A 12,385-nucleotide genomic window follows, 5' to 3' on the forward strand; every position below is an offset into this window, starting at 1 on the left:
ATATACCTAAAGAAGATGCACAAGATAAAATGAGAAAGGAGTCAAAACATGTCACCAAAAAGGAACAAATTGACAAAACACAAAAGAAGACAGCAAGAGAGGAAAACAGGAAAAATAACTGCAAGGCATTTAAAAAACAATAAACAAAATGGTAATATTAAGTGCTTCCTTACCAATAATTACTTTAAATGTAAATGGAGTAAACTCCCCAATCAAAAGACATAGAGTAGCTGAATGTATAAAAAAATAAAATCCAATTACATGCTGTCTACAAGAGATACTTTAGATATAAGGACAGATATAGGCTGAAAGACAAAGGATGGAAAAAGATATTCTACACAAATGGTAACCAAAAGATAGAAGAAGTTGCCATATCTGACTTGTATCAAACATAATAGACTTCAAGTCAAAAATTGTCACAAGAGGGATGCCTGGGTGGCTCAGTGATTGAGTGTCCGCTTTCAACTCAGAGTGTGATCCTGGGATCAATCCCTGCAGGGAGCAGGGATTCTCCCTCTGCCTGTCTCTACCTCTCTCTGTCTCTCATGAATAAATAAATAAAATCTTTAAAAACAAAAAACAAATAAAATTGTCACAAGAAACAAAGAAGGATATTAAATAGTATATATTCAAACAACATGTTAAAGGCTCAATTCACCAGGGAGATTTAACAACTATAAATATTTATACAGTTAATAGCAGAGTAGCCAAATATATGAACCAAACATTGACAGAATTTAAAGGAGAAATAGATAGTAGAAACATAATAATAGTAGAGGATTTCAGTATCTATTTTCAGTTTGGAGTAAGTTACCAGACAGATCAGTAAGGAAACAGAAGACACTATACATATTTTGATTGATCCAACAACTATATTTATATATATATAATACATATATATTATATATATATATATAATATATATATATCATATACAAAGGTACCAAGCTACAAAATAGGAAAAGGACAGTTTTTTCTACAAATTGGATAGCTACATAAAGAAAAAGATAAAGAAGTAAGAAGGAGGAGGAGGAAGAAAAAGAGAAGGAAAAGCGGGGGAGGAGGAGGAGGAAGAGGGAGGGAAGGAAGAAAGGAAGAAAAGAGAGAGAGAGAAAAGAAAAGAAGTTAGATCATTACCTTACACTATATACAAAAATTAATTCAAAATGGATTAAAGGCATGGATGTAAGACCCGAAACTATAAAACTGCTAGAAGAAAATATAGGGAGAAAGTTTAAAACATTGGATTTGGCAATAATTTCTTGGTTATGACACCAAAGCATGCAGGGCAACAAAAGCAAAAACAAAACAAAACAAACAAAAACCCTCAATGCTAAAAACTTGTGCCCAGCAGGGGAAACAATCAGCAGCATGAAAAAGCAACCTATGGAGTGGGAGAAAGTGTTTGCAAACCGTATTTCTGACATATAAAAAACTCTTAACAACTGAATGACAAGACCAATAACCTAATTTTAAAATGAACAAAGGACTTGAATAGACATTTCTCAAAGAAGATATACAAATGACTAAAAGCATGTGAAAAGATGTTCAACATCACTAATTATTAGGGAAATGTAAATTAAACCACAATGAGAGAGATCACATTATGTTCATCAGGATGATCATTGTATAAAAAAACTAAAATAACAAATAGCAATTGTTGGTGAGAACGTGGAGAAATTGGAACCCTTGTTCACTGTTCATAAGAATATAAAATGGTGCAACCATTATGGAAAACAGTATAAAAGTTTATCAAAAAAGTTAAAAATAGAATTACCACATAATATAGCAATCTCCACTTCCGGATGTATATATATATAAAAGAATTGAGGGATCCCTGGGTGGCGCAGCGGTTTAGTGCCTGCCTTTGGCCCAGGGCGCGATCCTGGAGACCCGGGATCAAATCCCACGTCGGGCTCCCGGTGCATGGAGCCTGCTTCTCCCTCTGCCTGTGTCTCTGCCTCTCTCTCTCTCTCTGTGACTATCACAAATAAATAAAAATTAAAAAAAAAAAAGAATTGAAACAAGATCTTTAAGAAGTATTTGCACACTCATGCTCATTGCAACATTATTCACAATAGACAAGAAGTGGAAGAATCAAAATATCTATCAACAGATAAATGGATGAAGAAAATGTGGTATAGACATACAATGGAATATTTATTATTCAGCCTTAAAAAAAATGAGGAAATCCTGTCAGATACTACAATGTGGATGAATCTGGAGGACATGATGCTAAGAGAAGTAAGCCAGCCCCAGAAGAACAAATACTACATGATGCTACTTATATGAGGAATCTAAAATAGTTAAACTCTTAGAAACAGAAAGTAGAATAGTAATCTCCAAGGCCTTTGGGGAGGGAGAATGGCAAGTTGTTCAGTTGGATATAGAGTTTCCATTTTGCAAGATGAAAAAGTTCTAGAGATCTTTTGTGCAACACTGTGCACATAATTAGTACCACTGTAGTGTACACTTTAAAATGATTCAGATGATAAATTTTATGTGATGTGTTTTTGACCACATAAAAAAAATCCACCTCAAAGAACAACAACAAAAGTTATGTGTAATTCCATTTCCATGACACTTTCAAAAAGGCAAAAGTATAATAACAGAGACAATAAGTAGTTGTTGGAAATTTAGGGTGGGAAAAGAGTTGCAAAAGGAAGTATGGGGGATGATGAAGCTCTTCTGTCATCGGAGTGTGGCGATGGTTATGTGAATCTATACATGTGTTAAAATTCACACCACTGTTCGCTCTCCTCAAAATAAACCTTTCTGTACGTTAATTTTTTAAATGAAATACACAAAAAATTAAATACAAAATGCATGGGTCTGTATCAAATTGGCATTTAGGTCAGCAGATTATATGTGGACGCTTGATAGAAATCAGTTATTTTAAGAGAACTGTATATTATCATGACCATTGTTGCTTCTATAACCATGTTACAGATTGCTTTCTGTGGCCTCTTTCAACATTGTTCTTCCTTTACATGTGTTTTTATTTTCCCTTTTAATAACTTGGAACTGTTCTCACACTAAGTTCTCATTTTATTCTTTTCCAGGTGAATGGTGGAAGGAGCATTTATCATTCTATCTCTTCTAGCTCTTTTTCTTATATCGTGTAAAACACCTACCAGCTTGAATTCACCTAAACACCTAATTAAAGGGTTTTTAAAATAGAAGTCTTCTAGATTATTTACGAACATGTTAAACAAAGCTGGGTTTGACCTTAAACTCTACAAGGTCTGCTAATCTAAACCAAGATCATTCATCCACATGCTGCTTGATTTTAAGCTCTCCATTGTTGGGCAGCCTCGGTGGCGCGGCGGTTTAGCGCCGCCTGCAACCCACCGCGTGATCCTGGAGACCCGGGATTGAGCCCCACGTCGGGCTCCCTGCGTGGAGCCTGCTTCTCCCTCTGCCTGTGTCTCTGCCTCTCTCTCTCTCTCTCTCTCTCTCGCTCTGTATCTCTCATGAGTAAATAAAATAAAAAAAGCTCTCCATTGTTTACAGTCCTATCTGAGGTCTATTTCATGGTATCGATAACTAAAGGAATTCATTTCCATTTCTCTAATGCGTATGCTACCAAATGCTTATGCCAAAGTCCAGATGTTTTATATCCTTTTGTCTATTCATTTGATAATTGCATGAAAAATTTGATCTCACATCCTCTCAATGGCCACCTGCAAGGAAGCAAAGAGCAGTGTGAGTCCATTAGAATCTGTTTGTTCCTGAGAGTTAGATAATAAGTCAGCAAGTAAAGAGAAGATATGAGCAATAAAGACAGATAGATACCTTGTAAAGATAAGAAGATCTTCAGCTTGGAGCAACAACACGAAAGAAGGAAGGAAGGAAGGAAGGAAGGAAGGAAGGAAGGAAGGAAGGAAGGAAGGAAGGAAGGAAGGAAGAAGAAGAAAGAAAGAAAGAAAGAAAGAAAGAAAGAAAGAAAGAAAGAAAGAAAGAAAGAAAGAAAGAAGAAAGAAAGAAAGAAAAGAAAAGAAAAGAAAGAAAGAAAAGCAGTGAGGCAGAGAAATTTCTTATTATGAAGGCTAGCGGTCCATGAGTTCACATAAACAGTTAGAATCAAGCACACCAATGATGATAAGTTGTAATAGGCTCTGTAATAGATGACACTGGATGGTGTTTGGATGCAGAGACAAAAGAACAGAGAAGTAGATTCAAAGCTGCATGGTAAAGAAAATTATGGAATATGAAGGCTTTGAGTAAGATTTTTGTAATGATGAATGAACAGAATAAAAAAGAAATAGTATTTGGACTCATTCAATTTGAGACACAAGTAACAGGTCCCAGATAAAATGAGGGGAGCTCAGAAAAGAAGAACTTAAAAGTGAGAAGATGCTTAAAAAGTGAAATGTTAAAATAAACTATTTATAGGGTGTCCTCTAAACAGGTATAGAACACCGGCAAATAGGCACAGTGTTGCCAAAGATCTCCGATCTGTAAAAAATAATGAGTGAAATAACATTAAACTCTGTTTCTAGATATGAGAGACTGGTGATTCAATTTGTGGGAGGAGAATAGTGAACTAGATCCCTAATGGTGATGACAAGACTGTATGTCTTATTAAGGTGGTTATAAACTAAAAAACTAGGCTGATTATATCATTCCTCTGTATAAAATCTTTATATAACCGTGGCTCAATAACCTGCAAGGCCCCTTGCAAAATGGGCTTACCCCCTCTAGCACCTCCTCATCTATACCTACTAACTGTCTTTTATGTGCCCCATTGCTACCTCACAACATTCTTGCAGGAGACTTCGTGATACAAAGTACCTAGGACCAGGCACATTATAAGTGCTTGACAAATGCTGATTTCCTTACTTTCCGATTCTCCTTCCCTAGGGCCCCTATATTCTCTCCATACCAGACTGGAGCATGCTGTGCTCAGAAGAGTTTCCTGTCTTTTTTCATACCTACTTTCTGAAATAGCATCCCAGATATTTTCTTTGTTTTTAATTTGGCAAAATATAATTCATCATTGAGAACCAGTTTCAATATCTGTCTCTTTTGCCCTGCCAGGCAGAAATGATCACTACCTCTTAGCTGATTCCATAGCACTCTGGTCCTATTGCCAGAATTTTACTTATTTCATTGTTTTTTGTTTTTTTTTTCTCCCACTGGCTGCAAGTTCCTGGAGGGCAGTTAATGTGTCTAATTATTCTCTGCAAATCTAGAATTTAGCAAAGTTGATCATTCGTTCCTTCCATCGCTAAACAATAATTGGGCACCTATGTTAGAAGCACCTTGGATACAAATTTAAGAACAAATGGTCACTGCTTTCAGAAAACTCCTGTCTCCTGTGGGAGAGAGGTTTATAAACAAATCCAGTTAATAATGACTTTCAGTGGGATGTCAGGGGATTCACGATTTCTTCTCAATGCTCTCTGTGGATTGTGTGCATATTTAAAATGAAGACTTTGTAAAATAAAAAAGATATTTTATTTTAACTTGGAAAAAAGAATTGCAAGTATGATGACAGAATTCTGTAAAGCATAATGGAGGCACCAAGGAGAAAGCTAAAAGCAGACAAGTCAAGAGAAGCTTCTTTAGAGGAGCTCAATAATGGGTTACATCCATTAAAAACACTAATGGCTAAGACAACAGAGCTCAAGCTCTGGTCCTATTCCTCCATGCAGCAGTGTCCTAAGAAGGTTGAACACAGTTCAACCTTCTGACTTTGCAGTATTTTGGTTTCTTCATTCATATCTCCTACATTGTATGCTTAAAAAGCCTCACATCTTGAGCAGCTGAATGGCTCAGGGGTTGAGCATCTGCCTTCAGCTCCAGTCATGATCCTGGGGTCCTGGGATTGAGTCCCGCATCGGGCTACCCACAGGAAGCCTGCTTCTCCCTCTGCCTATGTCTCTGTGTATCTCATGAATAAATAGATGAAATCTTTTTAAAAATACCTATATCTCATACTCAACAAACAAGTACACACAGATCACCTAAGTGGACCTTCTGGCATGATTCCAAGAGGCTATTCAAATTATTTTGTTTTATCTAAAATTCTGTCATTTGAGTCATTTAAAAATACCTACTGAGTACCACTTTCAAGGTATACCATTCTGTGATCAACAATGGCTCATTAATTTCAATTATTATCTATGACTAACTTTAAAAAAACTTGTATTTTTGAGGTGCCTGGGTGGCTCAGTTGGTTAAAAGGCAGACTCTTGACCTCAGGTCTTGAGCTCAGAGTGGTGAGTTCAAGCCCCACTTTGGGCTCCACACTGGGCGTGGAGCCCACTTAAAACAAAACAAAAAACCTTAGTATTTTAATATTGCATACACTAAGTTTCACAACATTTTTTCCCATGATTTGCCTACAGAATTGTATCCTAACCATACCTGCTAATTCTCTCCTTGCCTTGGCCCCTGCCACTTCCCATCTGTGAGCTCCCAAACATGCATCTATTACTGATAACCTAAATGCTGAGGTTGGAAGATGAATGAGGCAGGGTCCCCGCTTTCAATATATATATATTTTTAAGATTTTATTTATTTTAGAGAGAGTGATCATGCACATGAGCTGAGGAGAGGGGCAGAAGGAGAGGAAGAAGCAGGCTCCACACTAAGCAGGGAGCTGGATGCATAACTGGACCCCAGGACCTTGAGATCATGACCTCAGCCAAAGGCAGAGATCTAACCAACTGAGCCACCTAGGCACCCCAGAGTCCCTGCTTCCAAAGGACTCCCATTCTTGAGTCCTCCAAATAGAGGTATAAGTAGGAGAATAACTTCAGGTCTTCGTGTCACAAATCTGATAGTTTCTTACAGAATGTAATAGTGAAACTCTCTAGGCAAGAACATTAGAATCAACCATGATCAAAAAGGGGCTAATGTGCATGAGTTAATAGTTTCTAAGATCAAATTTTTTTTAAGAGAACAAATTTCCAGATAACAAAATAAATATCTGTGGACATGACATGGACATGTGATTAAATCATGTCATTTAGGGCAGCCCTGGTGGCCCAGCTGTTTAGCCCCACCTTCTGCCCGGAGCATGATTCTGGAGACCCAGGATCGAGTCCCACCTCGGGCTCCCTGCATGGAGCCTGCTTCTCTCTGTGCCTCTCTGAATAAACAAAATAAAATCTTTTAAAAAAAATCATGTCATTTGCTATATTACTATAACTATTTTGTATGACCTCTCTAGAAAAATTTCACATGCTTAGCTACTAAAGTAACATGTTATACAATTTTATCACTTTCATAGTGAGATTTGTAATATTTTAGAGTTGTATGCTTTGCTTTTCTTAACACTGATTTATTTTGAGATATTATATTTCTGAAAAACCTAAATGAGTGCTAAGTTTTAATTTTTAAAGTTAAAAGCTAAACACTTATTTTGTAAATTAACTTTTATGAATGGGCTTATTTCCCAATCTTTACAATAACTGCTTCCAGATAGCAATGGTAAAAGTTCATCCTGTATAGGTTGTTTTGATATTAAGATTTGGTCTCCATCCCATTTATGGCAGAGTTCTTAAAACCTATAGAATTTCCTAAGTGAAAGAGCAATAAAGGTCTTGTCATAATATTCATAGCAAACCTCCTTCAACCCTACCTGAGTTTATGTGAATGAGATGGCTTTGGGAAAGCACCTGAGGATGGGGGCTGGTTGCCATGGGAGCCATGACTGGAGGATGGGACCTGTCAGTCCCACCCCCTGATTTCCAGGGAGGAGAGAAGGGCTAGAGGCTGAATCAATTACCAGTGGTCAGTGATTTAATCAATCATGCCTATGTAAGGAAGCCTCCTTAAAAACCCAAAAAGAAGGGGTTCAAGAGTTTTTAAGTTAGTGAATCAGAGTGCCAGGCCCCAAACTCCACAGGGACAGAGAAACAACTTTGGGACTTCAACCTATGCATCTCTTCATCTGGTTGTTGATTTGCATCCTTTAAATAATAAACTGGTTATCTAATGAGTGAACTTATTTCCTGAGTTCTGTGAGCCACTATAGGAAATTGATTGAACCCAAGGAGGGGATTGTGGAAACTTCTGATTTATAGTCAGCTTCTGATAAGCACAGGTGATAGCCTGGACTTGCAATTGGCATTGGAAGTAGAGAGCAATTCTGTGGGACTAAGTCTTTAACCTGTGGAATCTAATGCTGTTTCTGGGTAGACTTTATATACATGGGTTTATTTCTAGGCTCTTGATTTTATTCCATTGGTCCATGTGCCTGTTTTTATGCTGGTACCATACTGTTTTGATTACTATAGCTTTGTAATATAGCTTGAAATCTTCATTACCAATTCTCCAGTGAGAAAAGGGAACACTTGTGCCCTGTTGGTGGGGATGTAAAGTGCTATAGCGACTATGAATAACAGTGTGGAGGTACCTCAAAAAATTAGAATAAAACTACCATATGATCCAGCAATCCCACTTTTAGATATTTATCTAAAGGAAATGAAATCACTATATCCATTCATCAGTGGATGGATAGATAAAGAAAATGTGTGAGATACAATACATTGTGTGTTTATTATTCAGCTATAAAAAAAGAAGAAAATCCTGCCATTTATGAAAACATAGATGAAACTTGAGGGCATCACGCTAAGTGAAAAAATCAGAGAAAGACAAATACCGTATGATCTCTAAAAAAGCTGAAATCATGGAAATGGAAAGTAGAATCCTACCCTTGTGAGGTAGGATACATGGGAAGATGTTGGTCAAAGAGTACAAACTTCTAGTTATGAGGAATGAGTTCTGTGGATCTAATATATAGCATTGTGACTATGGTTAACAATACTGTATTGTATAGTTCAAAGTTGCTAAGAGAGTAGGTCTTACGTGTTCTCACCATAACAACAACAACAACAAAAGGCAATTATGTGAGGTGAAGGATGTGCTAATTAGCCTGATTATGGTAATCATTTTGATATATATATATATATAATCGTTATGTTGTACACCTTAAACTTACACAGTGTTATATATCAATAAAAGCTGGGGGCAGGGGTTTGGGAAGACATGAAGGACCTGCTATCCTAGGGGTAACTCCTAGTGTTTGATAGCTCTCAAACAGAGAGACTGGGATCTGGTCTAGGGGGCTTCACTACTCCCTACTCCAACGGCTCCACCATACTATGACACAGCTTCTCTCTAGTGCTTCCTATCCACTTTTATTCTCTGGGCATCTAGAGCACAAGTTCCAAGTGAGAGAGAAGCTGGATGAGCTGATTAGTCTCAATCCAATATGAAAGGCCTTTACTGGCTACTGTTTGTGGCTTTCTAGGGTCTAATCAATCATGGCCGAGGCAATAGGATCAAATGACATGAAGCTTGACAACGCACGCATAACCAGTAGTTAGGGCCGCTTTGTCTCGGAGAGTCTATAAGTGTCAGTTACCTAGAATTTCATGGTCTGTCCAGTTCACTTCTACAGCTGGCTTTCATCCAATGACTGGTATTATTTCCTATTTTTATACTGGGAACTATCTAGGATGCTAGGCTTTGAGTTACTAAGTGTAGAACAGAACAAACATCATGTTTGATTAAAGAATAAACCATATGTTGCACTTTCTCTAGGGTACTGAATCTTTAGGATAACTCTGGTAGTAAAGACAATGATAATACAAGGCATTATAAAACAAGATATCAAAATAGAAAGATCAGCCTAGCTACTATAAAATGGAGTGTCAGATTCTAAATCTAAGGTTTTGGGAAAAGTCAAGGTCATTTACAGCATTAAGAGTAAGTGTAAACCATTGCTTAAGCCTATAACATCTGGAAGAGTATGAAAGTACTATTCCTTATGGGAAAGAAAAAAATATTATTACATAATCAGATACAAATACACAAAGGCTAACACTTCAAGATCAGGAAAACGTTCGGTAATCTCTTCCTTCTGTCCTTGTTCCCTCTCTTTTGGGCTCTCATCCTATACCAATCCTAGTCAATTGATCACTTTGTTTTTCTCCTCAGTGAGGCTGACAGGGCAGCATCTGTGCTTTGGAAGAGGATTGTGGGCCCTTCCAAGAAGGGAAAACATCCACCAGACCAACTCTTTGCTCTTGTTGATATTGATCACCTTTATAACATAAATGCAGAGGGCTATTACATTCTGCTTCTTTTCTCCACTTAAAAAATCCTTCCCAGGATGGAAGGTAGGAAGTAAAAAGGGGGTTGATGGGAAAAGAAAAGCCTGCCTGCCACACAGTCTTAATGACAATTCATGGAGACTAGAATCTGTAAAGCCCTGGCATTGCTATTGCTGGCTTTCACATTACATTTGCTTGCTCTCCCTAGTGTACAAGTAATTTCCATTCACGTTGACTCAGTCCCAAACAGGAAAGGAAGAATAGGTTATATTATGTTAAAGCTTATGTTCATGAATGACACAGGAGCTGTTGCAAATGCAATGAAACTTTTTGGGTTTAAAAGACAAATCCAGTTGTAAAGTTTCTATAGTTTTGTGTATATTGGTGAATAAGTAGAATGGAATACATTTGCCTTCATTTGATGGGATTTGTGTTTAATTTAGTGAAATTTCAATTATAGTAGTTTATAAAATCAGGAGTTTATATTTTAAAAGGTGAAAATTCACACAAACCCAAATGGGAAAAGTATAATCCTAAAGTTCCTGGTGTTTTCAACATCCATCACTGACAAAAAAAAAAAAAAAAGTTATAATATTTATTTTCGTTTTAAAGATCTTATTTATTTATTTGAGGGGGGTGGTGGGGAGGAGTGGAGAGAGAGGGAGAGAAAGTCCTAAGCAGACTCTGAACTGAGCACACAGCCTGATGTGGGGCTTGATCCAACGACCCTGAGATCATGACCTAAGTCAAAACCAAGAATTGGATGCTTAACCAACTGAGCCACCTGGGAGCCTCTGATTTTAGCTTTAAATGAAACATTTAGAGAAGAGGGACACAAGCTTGTCAGTGTTGTAAAGATAAATCTTCTTTAATAAAAGAGCTTGCAAACTCAAACTATACTATGTGGGCCAAAGTTATTTTTACAGAAATGCCATCTCAGATACTCATTGAGCCTTCTACCTCTAAGATTTATGGGTGCTAATTAGATTTAATATGATTTCATTGTTGGCTCTAATTGTACAGTTAATTATATTTCATTATTAACACTCCTGACCATGAATCCATTTCAGATTTCTTATCATCCTCTCCTCATCACAAAGTCCTGCCAACTCCACCTCTAAAGTATTTATTTCCACCACCAACACCATCCCCATTGCCATCCCTCACTCATACTGTTGGCATAAGCTCCTAATTGGTCTCCTGCTCTCTACACTCTGCTTCTTCTCCCATCTGTTCTCCACATTGCAGACAGAAGGAGTGTTCGCAGATGCATACGTGTGGGGAGGAAGACAAACTCTTCAGTGTGGCCGGCAAAGCCCTTATGATCTGGTCCTTACCTACCTCCTGGGTTTCAATTGGCACAGGCTACTGCTTATTCTGTGTCTTTGAGAACCTCATACTAGGCTCCGGCTGCAGAGCCCCTATACACACATTTAGGACCCTCTGTCCTGTCCCTCTCTGTCTTTACTTAACTAACTCCAAGTGCCTTTCAGGTCTCAGTTCAAGGGCCACTTCCTCTAAGAAGCCTGCCCTCCTCTCCTTCCCTGACCAGATAAAACACTCCTCTACAGACTCTGACTAGCACTATGTAGCTATCCGTCTTAGCTCTTGATATGGTCCTACTATTTTATTGGTTTGGTGATTATTTAATTAATATCTCTCTCCCCTACTTGACTAGAAGTTCAATAAGGACAGGAATCATGCCTGTATTTGCTCACTTAAGGACCTAGAAAAGTACCTGGCACATAATTGGCACCCAATAAGTGTATGTTGTATAAATAACTATAAAGATCACCAAAAATAACTATAAGTACGTTTACTATAGGGATTGAAATGTATAGATGCGCAATTATTATTATGCCATGAATCTATTTTAACAATTAAGAGGAAAAAAATAACAAAACTCAGTTTAAGTTTTTATTGTTTATTGGGAGATATTAAATCACTCAAAGTGTTGTTTTACTAAAATGTTTCATTTTGGGCAGCCCTGGTGGCTTGGCGGTTTAGCGCCGCCTTCAGCCCAGGGCCTGATCCTGGACACCCGGGATCCAGTCCCACCTCAGGCTCCCTACATGGAGCCTGCTTCTCCCTCTGCCTGTGTCTCTGCCTCTCTGTCTGTCTCTCTCTCTGTCTCTGTGTGTGTGTGTGTGTGTGTGTGTGTGTGTGTGTCTCACGAATAAATAAAATCTTTTAAAAATTTTTTTTTAAATAAAATAAAATGTTTCATTTCTTGTGCCATTCATCAATATTAGGTAATCAAAGTATGCATGTCAACCTCAAGTTCCTATGACATCCTTACTACCTTCCAAAGTTAA

At 37.6% G+C, this 12,385-nt stretch overlaps 1 long non-coding RNA gene across 1 annotated transcript in view; it reads left to right on the top strand.

Annotated features, from left to right (window-relative positions):
* Positions 1 to 3,182, top strand: part of LOC144313686 (uncharacterized) — a 104,926-nt gene extending 101,744 nt beyond the window's left edge. The window contains exon 3 of the long non-coding RNA XR_013379310.1: positions 3,063 to 3,182. This is a non-coding gene — a long non-coding RNA (uncharacterized LOC144313686). The remainder of the gene's footprint in view (positions 1 to 3,062) is intronic.
* Positions 3,183 to 12,385: the final 9,203 nt, after the last annotated feature.

This window comes from Canis aureus, chromosome 5 (assembly GCF_053574225.1).
Source record: "Canis aureus isolate CA01 chromosome 5, VMU_Caureus_v.1.0, whole genome shotgun sequence".
NCBI classification, from domain to species: Eukaryota; Metazoa; Chordata; class Mammalia; order Carnivora; family Canidae; genus Canis; species Canis aureus.